This window comes from Heterodontus francisci, chromosome 22 (assembly GCF_036365525.1).
Source record: "Heterodontus francisci isolate sHetFra1 chromosome 22, sHetFra1.hap1, whole genome shotgun sequence".
NCBI classification, from domain to species: domain Eukaryota; kingdom Metazoa; phylum Chordata; class Chondrichthyes; order Heterodontiformes; family Heterodontidae; genus Heterodontus; species Heterodontus francisci.
In genome coordinates, this window is record NC_090392.1 from 34,565,362 (window position 1) to 34,579,679 (window position 14,318).

At 44.1% G+C, this 14,318-nt stretch overlaps 4 non-coding genes across 4 annotated transcripts; all 4 read right to left on the minus strand.

The window, feature by feature from the left end:
- Positions 1–2,910: 2,910 nt before the first annotated feature.
- Positions 2,911–2,983, minus strand: trnav-aac (transfer RNA valine (anticodon AAC)). Its single transcript has one exon. It is a non-coding gene; the product is annotated as a tRNA-Val (tRNA).
- A 3,407-nt stretch (positions 2,984–6,390) lies between these two features.
- trnav-aac (transfer RNA valine (anticodon AAC)) lies at positions 6,391–6,463 on the minus strand. The gene has a single exon. It is a non-coding gene; the product is annotated as a tRNA-Val (tRNA).
- Positions 6,464–9,870: 3,407 nt separating this feature from the next.
- trnav-aac (transfer RNA valine (anticodon AAC)) lies at positions 9,871–9,943 on the minus strand. The gene has a single exon. It is a non-coding gene; the product is annotated as a tRNA-Val (tRNA).
- A 3,406-nt stretch (positions 9,944–13,349) lies between these two features.
- On the minus strand, positions 13,350–13,422 carry trnav-aac (transfer RNA valine (anticodon AAC)). Its single transcript has one exon. It is a non-coding gene; the product is annotated as a tRNA-Val (tRNA).
- Positions 13,423–14,318: the final 896 nt, after the last annotated feature.

The following is a 14,318-nucleotide window of genomic DNA, read 5'->3' on the forward strand; positions in this document are numbered from 1 at the left end:
GAGTCCTTATTTTGCTGAGTTGCTACATACAATGTGATTACCCTCGCAGTAGAATGCGTAACAGAGGCAGTTATATAATGGGGGCGAAGCTTCACTGCAGCTATATAATGTCCTGGTTGGACCCCACCTGGAGTCCTCTGCATAGTCTGGGCATGCCAATCTATATAGTATACAAATTGGCCTTGGTATACAGGGCAGTTCAGATCCAGCAGAATGTTTGCAGAGTTCAAATGGTTAGATTAGGAAGCCATGTCCCCTCTTCCACAGAGACAGCTGTTGGTTTCCACCTGGTGCCTCACTTGTTTCTGAATTTCAAGGTGTAGAATGAAATCAAGCAACGTAACCCAAGTTTGCAATGCATTCCACGCAATCATCAAACACATCATTCCTGTCTTCCTCACCTTAGCTGCACAGCCCTCGAAACGTTGCAATCCATGTAACACAGTATTTGTTCCAGGTTTAGGCTTTCAGTAGGATTATAATAATATCTGTGCCCTCATCTTGAAATGAGATTCTCAGCAATATCCAACACAAATTGAATTGCATAGATGACAGGCAAATATAGGAAAACAGGTGAGTATGCAACACAATTCCATGGTGCCCATTTTCAGATGCACAATAGTCATCTTTTCCAGCAAATGAAAGAATTTTTCAGTGAATCATTTGCAAAGTCAGAGTTAATGGCATTTGTGCTTTTCTTTCTTCTTGTTTTGCAACATACTGGCGCCTAAATCCAATTCATGTATATTCATGTTTATTGGGGAGACCAAACGCAGACTGGGTGACCGCTTTGCGGAATACGTCGGCTCAGTCCGCAAGCAGGACCCTGAGCTTCCGGTTGCTTGCCATTTCAAGACTGCCCACTGCTCTCATGCTCACATCTCTATCCTGGGATTGCCTCAGTGTTCCAGTGAACATCAACACAAGCTCGAAAAACAGCATCCCGTTGACCGATTAGTTTAGTTTGGTGATACAGCAGTGAAACAGGCCCTTCGGCCCACCGAGTCTGTGCTGACCATCGACCACCCATTTATACTAATCCGACACGAATTCCATATTCCTACCACATCCCCACCTTCCCTATATTTCCCTGCCACCTCCCTATACGAGGGGCAATTTATAATGGCCAATTAACCTATCAAGCAGCCAGTCTTTGGCATGTGGGAGGAAACCGGAGCACCCAGAGGAATCCCACGCAGACACAGGGAGAACTTGCAAACACCACGCAGGCAGTGCCCAGAACTGAAAGCGGGTCGCTGGAGCTGTGAGGCTGCGGTGTGAACCACTGCACACGAGAGCGTGCCGGACTGAATATTGAGTTCAATAATTCCAGAGCATGACGGGGCCCCCATTTTACTTTCATTTTTTGTTATTTTTCATTTTTACATTTTTTACATTTTTTTGTATGTTTATTTTATTTCATCTTAGTTTGTTCAGTTTGCTTACCCACTGTTTTTTTTCCTGTTTGTACTTGCTGCTGTTCAATTTTCAGTCCATTAACAGTCCTCTCTGTACTAATGCTTTGTCTTTCAACACACCATTAACATATTGTTTGCCTTTGCTCCATGACCTTCTGGTCAGCTATTCTGTGGCCTTGTCCAATCTACACCTTCTCCTTTGTTATCTCTTGCTCCACCCCCGCTTTACTTGCTTCTAACCTTTGACATTTCTAATATTTGCCAGTTCTGAAGAAGGGTCACTGAGCCGAAATGTTAACTCTGCTTCTGTCTCCACAGATGCTGCCAGTCGTGCTGAGTATTTCCAGAATTTCTTGTTTTTATTTCAGATTTCCAGCATCCACAGTATTTTGCTTTAATTCATGTATATTCTTCCTCGGTTCAATATGAAGGAGCGCTTTGATATTGAGCGGAGCCGCAGTGCATCTCATTTTCAACGCCACCTTGTTAGTGTTCCTGTTACTTGCCGAATGAAGAACAAAATAAAATAATAATTTGGCAGGTCTGCCTGTTTCCTTAGCTTCAGTTACAGAATCAGCCGTGTCCGTCTTTAAGGGAGGCAAAGTACTCCTAGCGGCTCTGCGTGACGCTGAATAGTTATGTTAATCTGCATCAATAAATCCAGGTATGTCTCTGTTACTGACTGAACAAAACGCTAATAAATCTGTGAGCGACTGTCATAACTTAAATAACTTTTTCCCCTCTGCGTGTCATGAACCTTCACCCCTTGTCATAATTGCGGCTGCATGTTAAGAGCTGGGTTATCAAGGTGCTTAAGACACCAATCATCTGCTGCAGCAGTGGTTAAATTGAAAAGGATTTTTGCCCCTTATACCCAAGAAGAAATGTTCAGGAGGAGCAATTTCCCCCAACTTGTTTCCTCCGGAGATTCATCATTGCAACTCAAAGAAAGTTTCAGTCACTTGGGTGTTCTTGAAGAGCTGCTCGGAGGTTCAGTGACCCGGATATCATGTGCCTACGTTTTGCTGAGCCGGTGCTTGGTTGATGGGGAGATTTGGCCCGGGTTGTGCTATATTACCTCCCCGAGATGGCCAGTAACCTGTTGATTGAGGCAGCAGACGCCTCTTGCTGCTGACAGCGAGTAATTGGACAGTGCGGGTCAAAATATTGCAGCGTGCCCCTGTCTCAACGACTGTGGAGCTGGTGAAAGTGAATTGCTGATGTGCTTTTGCCTCGTCTGAAATGAGACTAAGATTCGCTGTTATTTAGCAAGCTCGTGTTGCAGGTTTCTATTCTAATCTGAGCCAAATAAAGTGTCACTGCTCGGTTTTGCGGAACTTTCTGCAGCATCAGGACTAGAAAAAGGAGCGAGTGCAAGGCACTGTGCACACAATGTGCAAGAGAAAGAGGGCTTTGAGAAATTGCGTTGTGTTCATGGGGAATGTCAATGATTGCATATTTCTTGCGAAGAAGTTTGGGTTCGTTTTGAAAAGGTTTCTGCCCAGTTTCGAACTGGGGACCTTTTGCGGGTTAGGCAAACGTGATCACCACTACACTACAGAAACGCAACACAGTTGCAGCGCTGAGGAAGCTGCAAGTATTGTTAAACTATACAGTCTTAATCGATTTGTGGTGCTTGTTTCATTGAAATGCAATTCCACAGTGACATTTCGCAAGGCTGCAGAGGTATTGACCCAGCCATGGACGATCAGCAGTGCACAACACATCGCCAGTCCATTCAGGCCATCGTACCATTGCCAGTTTTTTCAAAGACTTGCCACTTGGGCCCACTTCCTTAGCTCTGCTTTTCTTTGCCTCTCCTTTCATGCAATTATCCAATTCCCTTTTTTTAAAACTCTCCCTTAAGAAACTCAGTTTGTAAGAGGTGCAGCAGCTGCTGCAGTGTTCATGCACAGTGTGCCATCATTGACAAAGATTCCCTTCCCCAAACACACCAAGACATCCACTTGGGATTCTTGCCAACTTCTGGATTTCATTTCTCATTATTTACTGATTGCACTGACACATATTTGTGTTTTTAAACTCTTTATTTTGATCAAATGAGTCCTTATTTTGCTGAGTTGCTACATACAATGTGATTACCCTCGCAGTAGAATGCGTAACAGAGGCAGTTATATAATGGGGGCGAAGCTTCACTGCAGCTATATAATGTCCTGGTTGGACCCCACCTGGAGTCCTCTGCATAGTCTGGGCATTTCAATCTATATAGTATACAAATTGGCCTTGGTATACAGGGCAGTTCAGATCCAGCAGAATGTTTGCAGAGTTCAAATGGTTAGATTAGGAAGCCATGTCCCCTCTTCCACAGAGACAGCTGTTGGTTTCCACCTGGTGCCTCACTTGTTTCTGAATTTCAAGGTGTAGAATGAAATCAAGCAACGTAACCCAAGTTTGCAATGCATTCCACGCAATCATCAAACACATCATTCCTGTCTTCCTCACCTTAGCTGCACAGCCCTCGAAACGTTGCAATCCATGTAACACAGTATTTGTTCCAGGTTTAGGCTTTCAGTAGGATTATAATAATATCTGTGCCCTCATCTTGAAATGAGATTCTCAGCAATATCCAACACAAATTGAATTGCATAGATGACAGGCAAATATAGGAAAACAGGTCAGTATGCAACACAATTCCATGGTGCCCATTTTCAGATGCACAATAGTCATCTTTTCCAGCAAATGAAAGAATTTTTCAGTGAATCATTTGCAAAGTCAGAGTTAATGGCATTTGTGCTTTTCTTTCTTCTTGTTTTGCAACATACTGGCGCCTAAATCCAATTCATGTATATTCATGTTTATTGGGGAGACCAAACGCAGACTGGGTGACCGCTTTGCGGAATACATCGGCTCAGTCCGCAAGCAGGACCCTGAGCTTCCGGTTGCTTGCCATTTCAAGACTGCCCACTGCTCTCATGCTCACATCTCTATCCTGGGATTGCCTCAGTGTTCCAGTGAACATCAACACAAGCTCGAAAAACAGCATCCCGTTGACCGATTAGTTTAGTTTGGTGATACAGCAGTGAAACAGGCCCTTCGGCCCACCGAGTCTGTGCTGACCATCGACCACCCATTTATACTAATCCGACACGAATTCCATATTCCTACCACATCCCCACCTTCCCTATATTTCCCTAACACCTCCCTATACGAGGGGCAATTTATAATGGCCAATTAACCTATCAAGCAGCCAGTCTTTGGCATGTGGGAGGAAACCGGAGCACCCAGAGGAATCCCACGCAGACACAGGGAGAACTTGCAAACACCACGCAGGCAGTGCCCAGAATTGAAAGCGGGTCGCTGGAGCTGTGAGGCTGCGGTGTGAACCACTGCACACGAGAGCGTGCCGGACTGAATATTGAGTTCAATAATTCCAGAGCATGACGGGGCCCCCATTTTACTTTCATTTTTTGTTATTTTTCATTTTTACATTTTTTACATTTTTTTGTATGTTTATTTTATTTCATCTTAGTTTGTTCAGTTTGCTTACCCACTGTTTTTTTTCCTGTTTGTACTTGCTGCTGTTCAATTTTCAGTCCATTAACAGTCCTCTCTGTACTAATGCTTTGTCTTTCAACACACCATTAACATATTGTTTGCCTTTGCTCCATGACCTTCTGGTCAGCTATTCTGTGGCCTTGTCCAATCTACACCTTCTCCTTTGTTATCTCTTGCTCCACCCCCGCTTTACTTGCTTCTAACCTTTGACATTTCTAATATTTGCCAGTTCTGAAGAAGGGTCACTGAGCCGAAATGTTAACTCTGCTTCTGTCTCCACAGATGCTGCCAGTCGTGCTGAGTATTTCCAGAATTTCTTGTTTTTATTTCAGATTTCCAGCATCCACAGTATTTTGCTTTAATTCATGTATATTCTTCCTCGGTTCAATATGAAGGAGCGCTTTGATATTGAGCGGAGCCGCAGTGCATCTCATTTTCAACGCCACCTTGTTAGTGTTCCTGTTACTTGCCGAATGAAGAACAAAATAAAATAATAATTTGGCAGGTCTGCCTGTTTCCTTAGCTTCAGTTACAGAATCAGCCGTGTCCGTCTTTAAGGGAGGCAAAGTACTCCTAGCGGCTCTGCGTGACGCTGAATAGTTATGTTAATCTGCATCAATAAATCCAGGTATGTCTCTGTTACTGACTGAACAAAACGCTAATAAATCTGTGAGCGACTGTCATAACTTAAATAACTTTTTCCCCTCTGCGTGTCATGAACCTTCACCCCTTGTCATAATTGCGGCTGCATGTTAAGAGCTGGGTTATCAAGGTGCTTAAGACACCAATAATCTGCTGCAGCAGTGGTTAAATTGAAAAGGATTTTTGCCCCTTTTACCCAAGAAGAAATGTTCAGGAGGAGCAATTTCCCCCAACTTGTTTCCACCGGAGATTCATCATTGCAACTCAAAGAAAGTTTCAGTCACTTGGGTGTTCTGTAAGAGCTGCTCGGAGGTTCAGTGACCCGGATATCATGTGCCTACGTTTTGCTGAGCCGGTGCTTGGTTGATGGGGAGATTTGGCCCGGGTTGTGCTATTTTACCTCCCCGAGATGGCCAGTAACCTGTTGATTGAGGCAGCAGACGCCACTTGCTGCTGACAGCGAGTAATTGGACAGTGCGGGTCAAAATATTGCAGCGTGCCCCTGTCTCAACGACTGTGGAGCTGGTGAAAGTGAATTGCTGATGTGCTTTTGCCTCGTCTGAAATGAGACTAAGATTCGCTGTTACTTAGCAAGCTCGTGTTGCAGGTTTCTATTCTCATCTGAGCCAAATAAAGTGTCACTGCTCGGTTTTGCGGAACTTTCTGCAGCATCAGGACTAGAAAGAGGAGCGAGTGCAAGGCATTGTGCACACAATGTGCAAGAGAAAGAGGGCTTTGAGAAATTGTGTTGTGTTCATGGGGAATGTCAATGATTGCATATTTCTTGCGAAGAAGTTTGGGTTCGTTTTGAAAATGTTTCTGCCCAGTTTCGAACTGGGGACCTTTTGCGTGTTAGGCAAACGTGATCACCACTACACTACAGAAACTCAACACAGTTACAGCGCTGAGGAAGCTGCAAGTATTGTTAAACTATACAGTCTTAATCGATTTGTGGTGCTTGTTTCATTGAAATGCAATTCCACAGTGACATTTCGCAAGGCTGCAGAGGTATTGACCCAGCCATGGACGATCAGCAGTGCACAACACATCGCCAGTCCATTCAGGCCATCGTACCATTGCCAGTTTTTTCAAAGACTTGCCACTTGGGCCCACTTCCTTAGCTCTGCTTTTCTTTGCCTCTCCTTTCATGCAATTATCCAATTCCCTTTTTTTAAAACTCTCCCTTAAGAAACTAAGTTTGTAAGAGGTGCAGCAGCTGCTGCAGTGTTAATGCACAGTGTGCCATCATTGACAAAGATTCCCTTCCCCAACCACACCAAGACATCCACTTGGGATGCTTGCCAAGTTCTGGATTTCATTTCTCATTATTTACTGATTGCACTGACACATATTTGTGTTTTTAAACTCTTTATTTTGATCAAATGAGTCCTTATTTTGCTGAGTTGCTACATACAATGTGATTACCCTCGCAGTAGAATGCGTAACAGAGGCAGTTATATAATGGGGGCGAAGCTTCACTGCAGCTATATAATGTCCTGGTTGGACCCCACCTGGAGTCCTCTGCATAGTCTGGGCATGCCAATCTATACAGTATACAAATTGGCCTTGGTATACAGGGCAGTTCAGATCCAGCAGAATGTTTGCAGAGTTCAAATGGTTAGATTAGGAAGCCATGTCCCCTCTTCCACAGAGACAGCTGTTGGTTTCCACCTGGTGCCTCACTTGTTTCTGAATTTCAAGGTGCAGAATGAAATCAAGCAACGTAACCCAAGTTTGCAATGCATTCCACGCAATCATCAAACACATCATTCCTGTCTTCCTCACCTTAGCTGCACAGCCCTCGAAACGTTGCAATCCATGTAACACAGTATTTGTTCTAGGTTTAGGCTTTCAGCCGGATTATAATAATATCTGTGCCCTCATCTTGAAATGAGATTCTCAGCAATATCCAACACAAATTGAATTGCATAGATGACAGGCAAATATAGGAAAACAGGTCAGTATGCAACACAATTCCATGGTGCCCATTTTCAGATGCACAATAGTCATCTTTTCCAGCAAATGAAAGAATTTTTCAGTGAATCATTTGCAAAGTCAGAGTTAATGGCATTTGTGCTTTTCTTTCTTCTTGTTTTGCAACATACTGGCGCCTAAATCCAATTCATGTATATTCATGTTTATTGGGGAGACCAAACGCAGACTGGGTGACCGCTTTGCGGAATACGTCGGCTCAGTCCGCAAGCAGGACCCTGAGCTTCCGGTTGCTTGCCATTTCAAGACTGCCCACTGCTCTCATGCTCACATCTCTATCCTGGGATTGCCTCAGTGTTCCAGTGAACATCAACACAAGCTCGAAAAACAGCATCCCGTTGACCGATTAGTTTAGTTTGGTGATACAGCAGTGAAACAGGCCCTTCGGCCCACCGAGTCTGAGCTGACCATCGACCACCCATTTATACTAATCCGACACGAATTCCATATTCCTACCACATCCCCACCTTCCCTATATTTCCCTACCACCTCCCTATACGAGGGGCAATTTATAATGGCCAATTAACCTATCAAGCAGCCAGTCTTTGGCATGTGGGAGGAAACCGGAGCACCCAGAGGAATCCCACGCAGACACAGGGAGAACTTGCAAACACCACGCAGGCAGTGCCCAGAATTGAAAGCGGGTCGCTGAAGCTGTGAGGCTGCGGTGTGAACCACTGCACACGAGAGCGTGCCGGACTGAATATTGAGTTCAATAATTCCAGAGCATGACGGGGCCCCCATTTTACTTTCATTTTTTGTTATTTTTCATTTTTACATTTTTTACATTTTTTTGTATGTTTATTTTATTTCATCTTAGTTTGTTCAGTTTGCTTACCCACTGTTTTTTTTCCTGTTTGTACTTGCTGCTGTTCAATTTTCAGTCCATTAACAGTCCTCTCTGTACTAATGCTTTGTCTTTCAACACACCATTAACATATTGTTTGCCTTTGCTCCATGACCTTCTGGTCAGCTATTCTGTGGCCTTGTCCAATCTACACCTTCTCCTTTGTTATCTCTTGCTCCACCCCCGCTTTACTTGCTTCTAACCTTTGACATTTCTAATATTTGCCAGTTCTGAAGAAGGGTCACTGAGCCGAAATGTTAACTCTGCTTCTGTCTCCACAGATGCTGCCAGTCGTGCTGAGTATTTCCAGAATTTCTTGTTTTTATTTCAGATTTCCAGCATCCACAGTATTTTGCTTTAATTCATGTATATTCTTCCTCGGTTCAATATGAAGGAGCGCTTTGATATTGAGCGGAGCCGCAGTGCATCTCATTTTCAACGCCACCTTGTTAGTGTTCCTGTTACTTGCCGAATGAAGAACAAAATAAAATAATAATTTGGCAGGTCTGCCTGTTTCCTTAGCTTCAGTTACAGAATCAGCCGTGTCCGTCTTTAAGGGAGGCAAAGTACTCCTAGCGGCTCTGCGTGACGCTGAATAGTTATGTTAATCTGCATCAATAAATCCAGGTATGTCTCTGTTACTGACTGAACAAAACGCTAATAAATCTGTGAGCGACTGTCATAACTTAAATAACTTTTCCCCCTCTGCGTGTCATGAACCTTCACCCCTTGTCATAATTGCGGCTGCATGTTAAGAGCTGGGTTATCAAGGTGCTTAAGACACCAAGAATCTGCTGCAGCAGTGGTTAAATTGAAAAGGATTTTTGCCCCTTTTACCCAAGAAGAAATGTTCAGGAGGAGCAATTTCCCCCAACTTGTTTCCACCGGAGATTCATCATTGCAACTCAAAGAAAGTTTCAGTCACTTGGGTGTTCTGTAAGAGCTGCTCGGAGGTTCAGTGACCCGGATATCATGTGCCTATGTTTTGCTGAGCCGGTGCTTGGTTGATGGGGAGATTTGGTCCGGGTTGTGCTATTTTACCTCCCCGAGATGGCCAGTAACCTGTTGATTGAGGCAGCAGACGCCACTTGCTGCTGACAGCGAGTAATTGGACAGTGCGGGTCAAAATATTGCAGCGTGCCCGTGTCTCAACGACTGTGGAGCTGGTGAAAGTGAATTGCTGATGTGCTTTTGCCTCGTCTGAAATGAGACTAAGATTCGCTGTTACTTAGCAAGCTCGTGTTGCAGGTTTCTATTCTCATCTGAGCCAAATAAAGTGTCACTGCTCGGTTTTGCGGAACTTTCTGCAGCATCAGGACCAGAAAGAGGAGCGAGTGCAAGGCATTGTGCACACAATGTGCAAGAGAAAGAGGGCTTTGAGAAATTGTGTTGTGTTCATGGGGAATATCAATGACTGCATATTTCTTGCGAAGAAGTTTGGGTTCGTTTTGAAAATGTTTCTGCCCAGTTTTGAACTGGGGACCTTTTGCGTGTTAGGCAAACGTGATCACCACTACACTACAGAAACTCAACACGTCACAGTGCTGAAGAAGCTGCAAGTATTGTTAAACTATACAGTCTTAATCGATTTGTGGTGCTTGTTTCATTGAAATGCAATTCCACTGTGACATTTCGCAAGGCTGCAGAGGTATTGACCCAGCCATGGACGATCAGCAGTGCACAACACATCGCCAGTCCATTCAGGCCATCGTACCATTGCCAGTTTTTTCAAAGACTTGCCACTTGGGCCCACTTCCTTAGCTCTGCTTTTCTTTGCCTCTCCTTTCATGCAATTATCCAATTCCCTTTTTTAAAAACTCTCCCTTAAGAAACTAAGTTTGTAAGAGGTGCAGCAGCTGCTGCAGTGTTAATGCACAGTGTGCCATCATTGACAAAGATTCCCTTCCCCAAACACACCAAGACATCCACTTGGGATTCTTGCCAACTTCTGGATTTCATTTCTCATTATTTACTGATTGCACTGACACATATTTGTGTTTTTAAACTCTTTATTTTGATCAAATGAGTCCTTATTTTGCTGAGTTGCTACATACAATGTGATTACCCTCGCAGTAGAATGCGTAACAGAGGCAGTTATATAATGGGGGCGAAGCTTCACTGCAGCTATATAATGTCCTGGTTGGACCCCACCTGGAGTCCTCTGCATAGTCTGGGCATGCCAATCTATATAGTATACAAATTGGCCTTGGTATACAGGGCAGTTCAGATCCAGCATAATGTTTGCAGAGTTCAAATGGTTAGATTAGGAAGCCATGTCCCCTCTTCCACAGAGACAGCTGTTGGTTTCCACCTGGTGCCTCACTTGTTTCTGAATTTCAAGGTGTAGAATGAAATCAAGCAACGTAACCCAAGTTTGCAATGCATTCCACGCAATCATCAAACACATCATTCCTGTCTTCCTCACCTTAGCTGCACAGCCCTCGAAACGTTGCAATCCATGTAACACAGTATTTGTTCCAGGTTTAGGCTTTCAGTAGGATTATAATAATATCTGTGCCCTCATCTTGAAATGAGATTCTCAGCAATATCCAACACAAATTGAATTGCATAGATGACAGGCAAATATAGGAAAACAGGTGAGTATGCAACACAATTCCATGGTGCCCATTTTCAGATGCACAATAGTCATCTTTTCCAGCAAATGAAAGAATTTTTCAGTGAATCATTTGCAAAGTCAGAGTTAATGGCATTTGTGCTTTTCTTTCTTCTTGTTTTGCAACATACTGGCGCCTAAATCCAATTCATGTATATTCATGTTTATTGGGGAGACCAAACGCAGACTGGGTGACCGCTTTGCGGAATACGTCGGCTCAGTCCGCAAGCAGGACCCTGAGCTTCCGGTTGCTTGCCATTTCAAGACTGCCCACTGCTCTCATGCTCACATCTCTATCCTGGGATTGCCTCAGTGTTCCAGTGAACATCAACACAAGCTCGAAAAACAGCATCCCGTTGACCGATTAGTTTAGTTTGGTGATACAGCAGTGAAACAGGCCCTTCGGCCCACCGAGTCTGTGCTGACCATCGACCACCCATTTATACTAATCCGACACGAATTCCATATTCCTACCACATCCCCACCTTCCCTATATTTCCCTGCCACCTCCCTATACGAGGGGCAATTTATAATGGCCAATTAACCTATCAAGCAGCCAGTCTTTGGCATGTGGGAGGAAACCGGAGCACCCAGAGGAATCCCACGCAGACACAGGGAGAACTTGCAAACACCACGCAGGCAGTGCCCAGAATTGAAAGCGGGTCGCTGGAGCTGTGAGGCTGCGGTGTGAACCACTGCACACGAGAGCGTGCCGGACTGAATATTGAGTTCAATAATTCCAGAGCATGATGGGGCCCCCATTTTACTTTCATTTTTTGTTATTTTTCATTTTTACACTTTTTACATTTTTTTGTATGTTTATTTTATTTCATCTTAGTTTGTTCAGTTTGCTTACCCACTGTTTTTTTTCCTGTTTGTACTTGCTGCTGTTCAATTTTCAGTCCATTAACAGTCCTCTCTGTACTAATGCTTTGTCTTTCAACACACCATTAACATATTGTTTGCCTTTGCTCCATGACCTTCTGGTCAGCTATTCTGTGGCCTTGTCCAATCTACACCTTCTCCTTTGTTCTCTCTTGCTCCACCCCCGCTTTACTTGCTTCTAACCTTTGACATTTCTAATATTTGCCAGTTCTGAAGAAGGGTCACTGAGCCGAAATGTTAACTCTGCTTCTGTCTCCACAGATGCTGCCAGTCGTGCTGAGTATTTCCAGAATTTCTTGTTTTTATTTCAGATTTCCAGCATCCACAGTATTTTGCTTTTATTCATGTATATTCTTCCTCGGTTCAATATGAAGGAGCGCTTTGATATTGAGCGGAGCCGCAGTGCATCTCATTTTCAACGCCACCTTGTTAGTGTTCCTGTTACTTGCCGAATGAAGAACAAAATAAAATAATAATTTGGCAGGTCTGCCTGTTTCCTTAGCTTCAGTTACAGATTCAGCCGTGTCCGTCTTTGAGGGAGGCAAAGTACTCCTAGCGGCTCTGCGTGACGCTGAATAGTTATGTTAATCTGCATCAATAAATCCAGGTATGTCTCTGTTACTGACTGAACAAAACGCTAATAAATCTGTGAGCGACTGTCATAACTTAAATAACTTTTTCCCCTCTGCGTGTCATGAACCTTCACCCCTTGTCATAATTGCGGCTGCATGTTAAGAGCTGGGTTATCAAGGTGCTTAAGACACCAATAATCTGCTGCAGCAGTGGTTAAATTGAAAAGGATTTTTGCCCCTTTTACCCAAGAAGAAATGTTCAGGAGGAGCAATTTCCCCCAACTTGTTTCCACCGGAGATTCATCATTGCAACTCAAAGAAAGTTTCAGTCACTTGGGTGTTCTGTAAGAGCTGCTCGGAGGTTCAGTGACCCGGATATCATGTGCCTATGTTTTGCTGAGCCGGTGCTTGGTTGATGGGGAGATTTGGCCCGGGTTGTGCTATTTTACCTCCCCGAGATGGCCAGTAACCTGTTGATTGAGGCAGCAGACGCCACTTGCTGCTGACAGCGAGTAATTGGACAGTGCGGGTCAAAATATTGCAGCGTGCCCCTGTCTCAACGACTGTGGAGCTGGTGAAAGTGAATTGCTGATGTGCTTTTGCCTCGTCTGAAATGAGACTAAGATTCGCTGTTACTTAGCAAGCTCGTGTTGCAGGTTTCTATTCTCATCTGAGCCAAATCAAGTGTCACTGCTCGGTTTTGCGGAACTTTCTGCAGCATCAGGACTAGAAAGAGGAGCGAGTGCAAGGCATTGTGCACACAATGTGCAAGAGAAAGAGGGCTTTGAGAAATTGTGTTGTGTTCATGGGGAATGTCAATGATTGCATATTTCTTGCGAAGAAGTTTGGGTTCGTTTTGAAAATGTTTCTGCCCAGTTTCGAACTGGGGACCTTTTGCGTGTTAGGCAAACGTGATCACCACTACACTACAGAAACTCAACACGCTTACAGCGCTGAGGAAGCTGCAAGTATTGTTAAACAATACAGTCTTAATCGATTTGTGGTGCTTGTTTCATTGAAATGCAATTCCACTGTGACATTTCGCAAGGCTGCAGAGGTATTGACCCAGCCATGGACGATCAGCAGTGCACAACACATCGCCAGTCCATTCAGGCCATCGGACCATTGCCAGTTTTTTCTAAGACTTGCCATTTGGGCCCACTTCCTCAGCTCTGCTTTTGTTTGCCTCTCCTTTCATGCAATTATCCAATTCCCTTTTTTTAAAACTCTCCCTTAAGAAACTAAGTTTGTAAGAGGTGCAGCAGCTGCTGCAGTGTTAATGCACAGTGTGCCATCATTGACAAAGATTCCCTTCCCCAACCACACCAAGACATCCACTTGGGATTCTTGCCAACTTCTGGATTTCATTTCTCATTATTTACTGATTGCACTGACACATATTTGTGTTTTTAAACTCTTTATTTTGATCAAATGAGTCCTTATTTTGCTGAGTTGCTACATACAATGTGATTACCCTCGCAGTAGAATGCGTAACAGAGGCAGTTATATAATGGGGGCGAAGCTTCACTGCAGCTATATAATGTCCTGGTTGGACCCCACCTGGAGTCCTCTGCATAGTCTGGGCATGCCAATCTATACAGTATACAAATTGGCCTTGGTATACAGGGCAGTTCAGATCCAGCAGAATGTTTGCAGAGTTCAAATGGTTAGATTAGGAAGCCATGTCCCCTCTTCCACAGAGACAGCTGTTGGTTTCCACCTGGTGCCTCACTTGTTTCTGAATTTCAAGGTGCAGAATGAAATCAAGCAACGTAACCCAAGTTTGCAATGCATTCCACGCAATCATCAAACACATCATTCCTGTCTTCCTC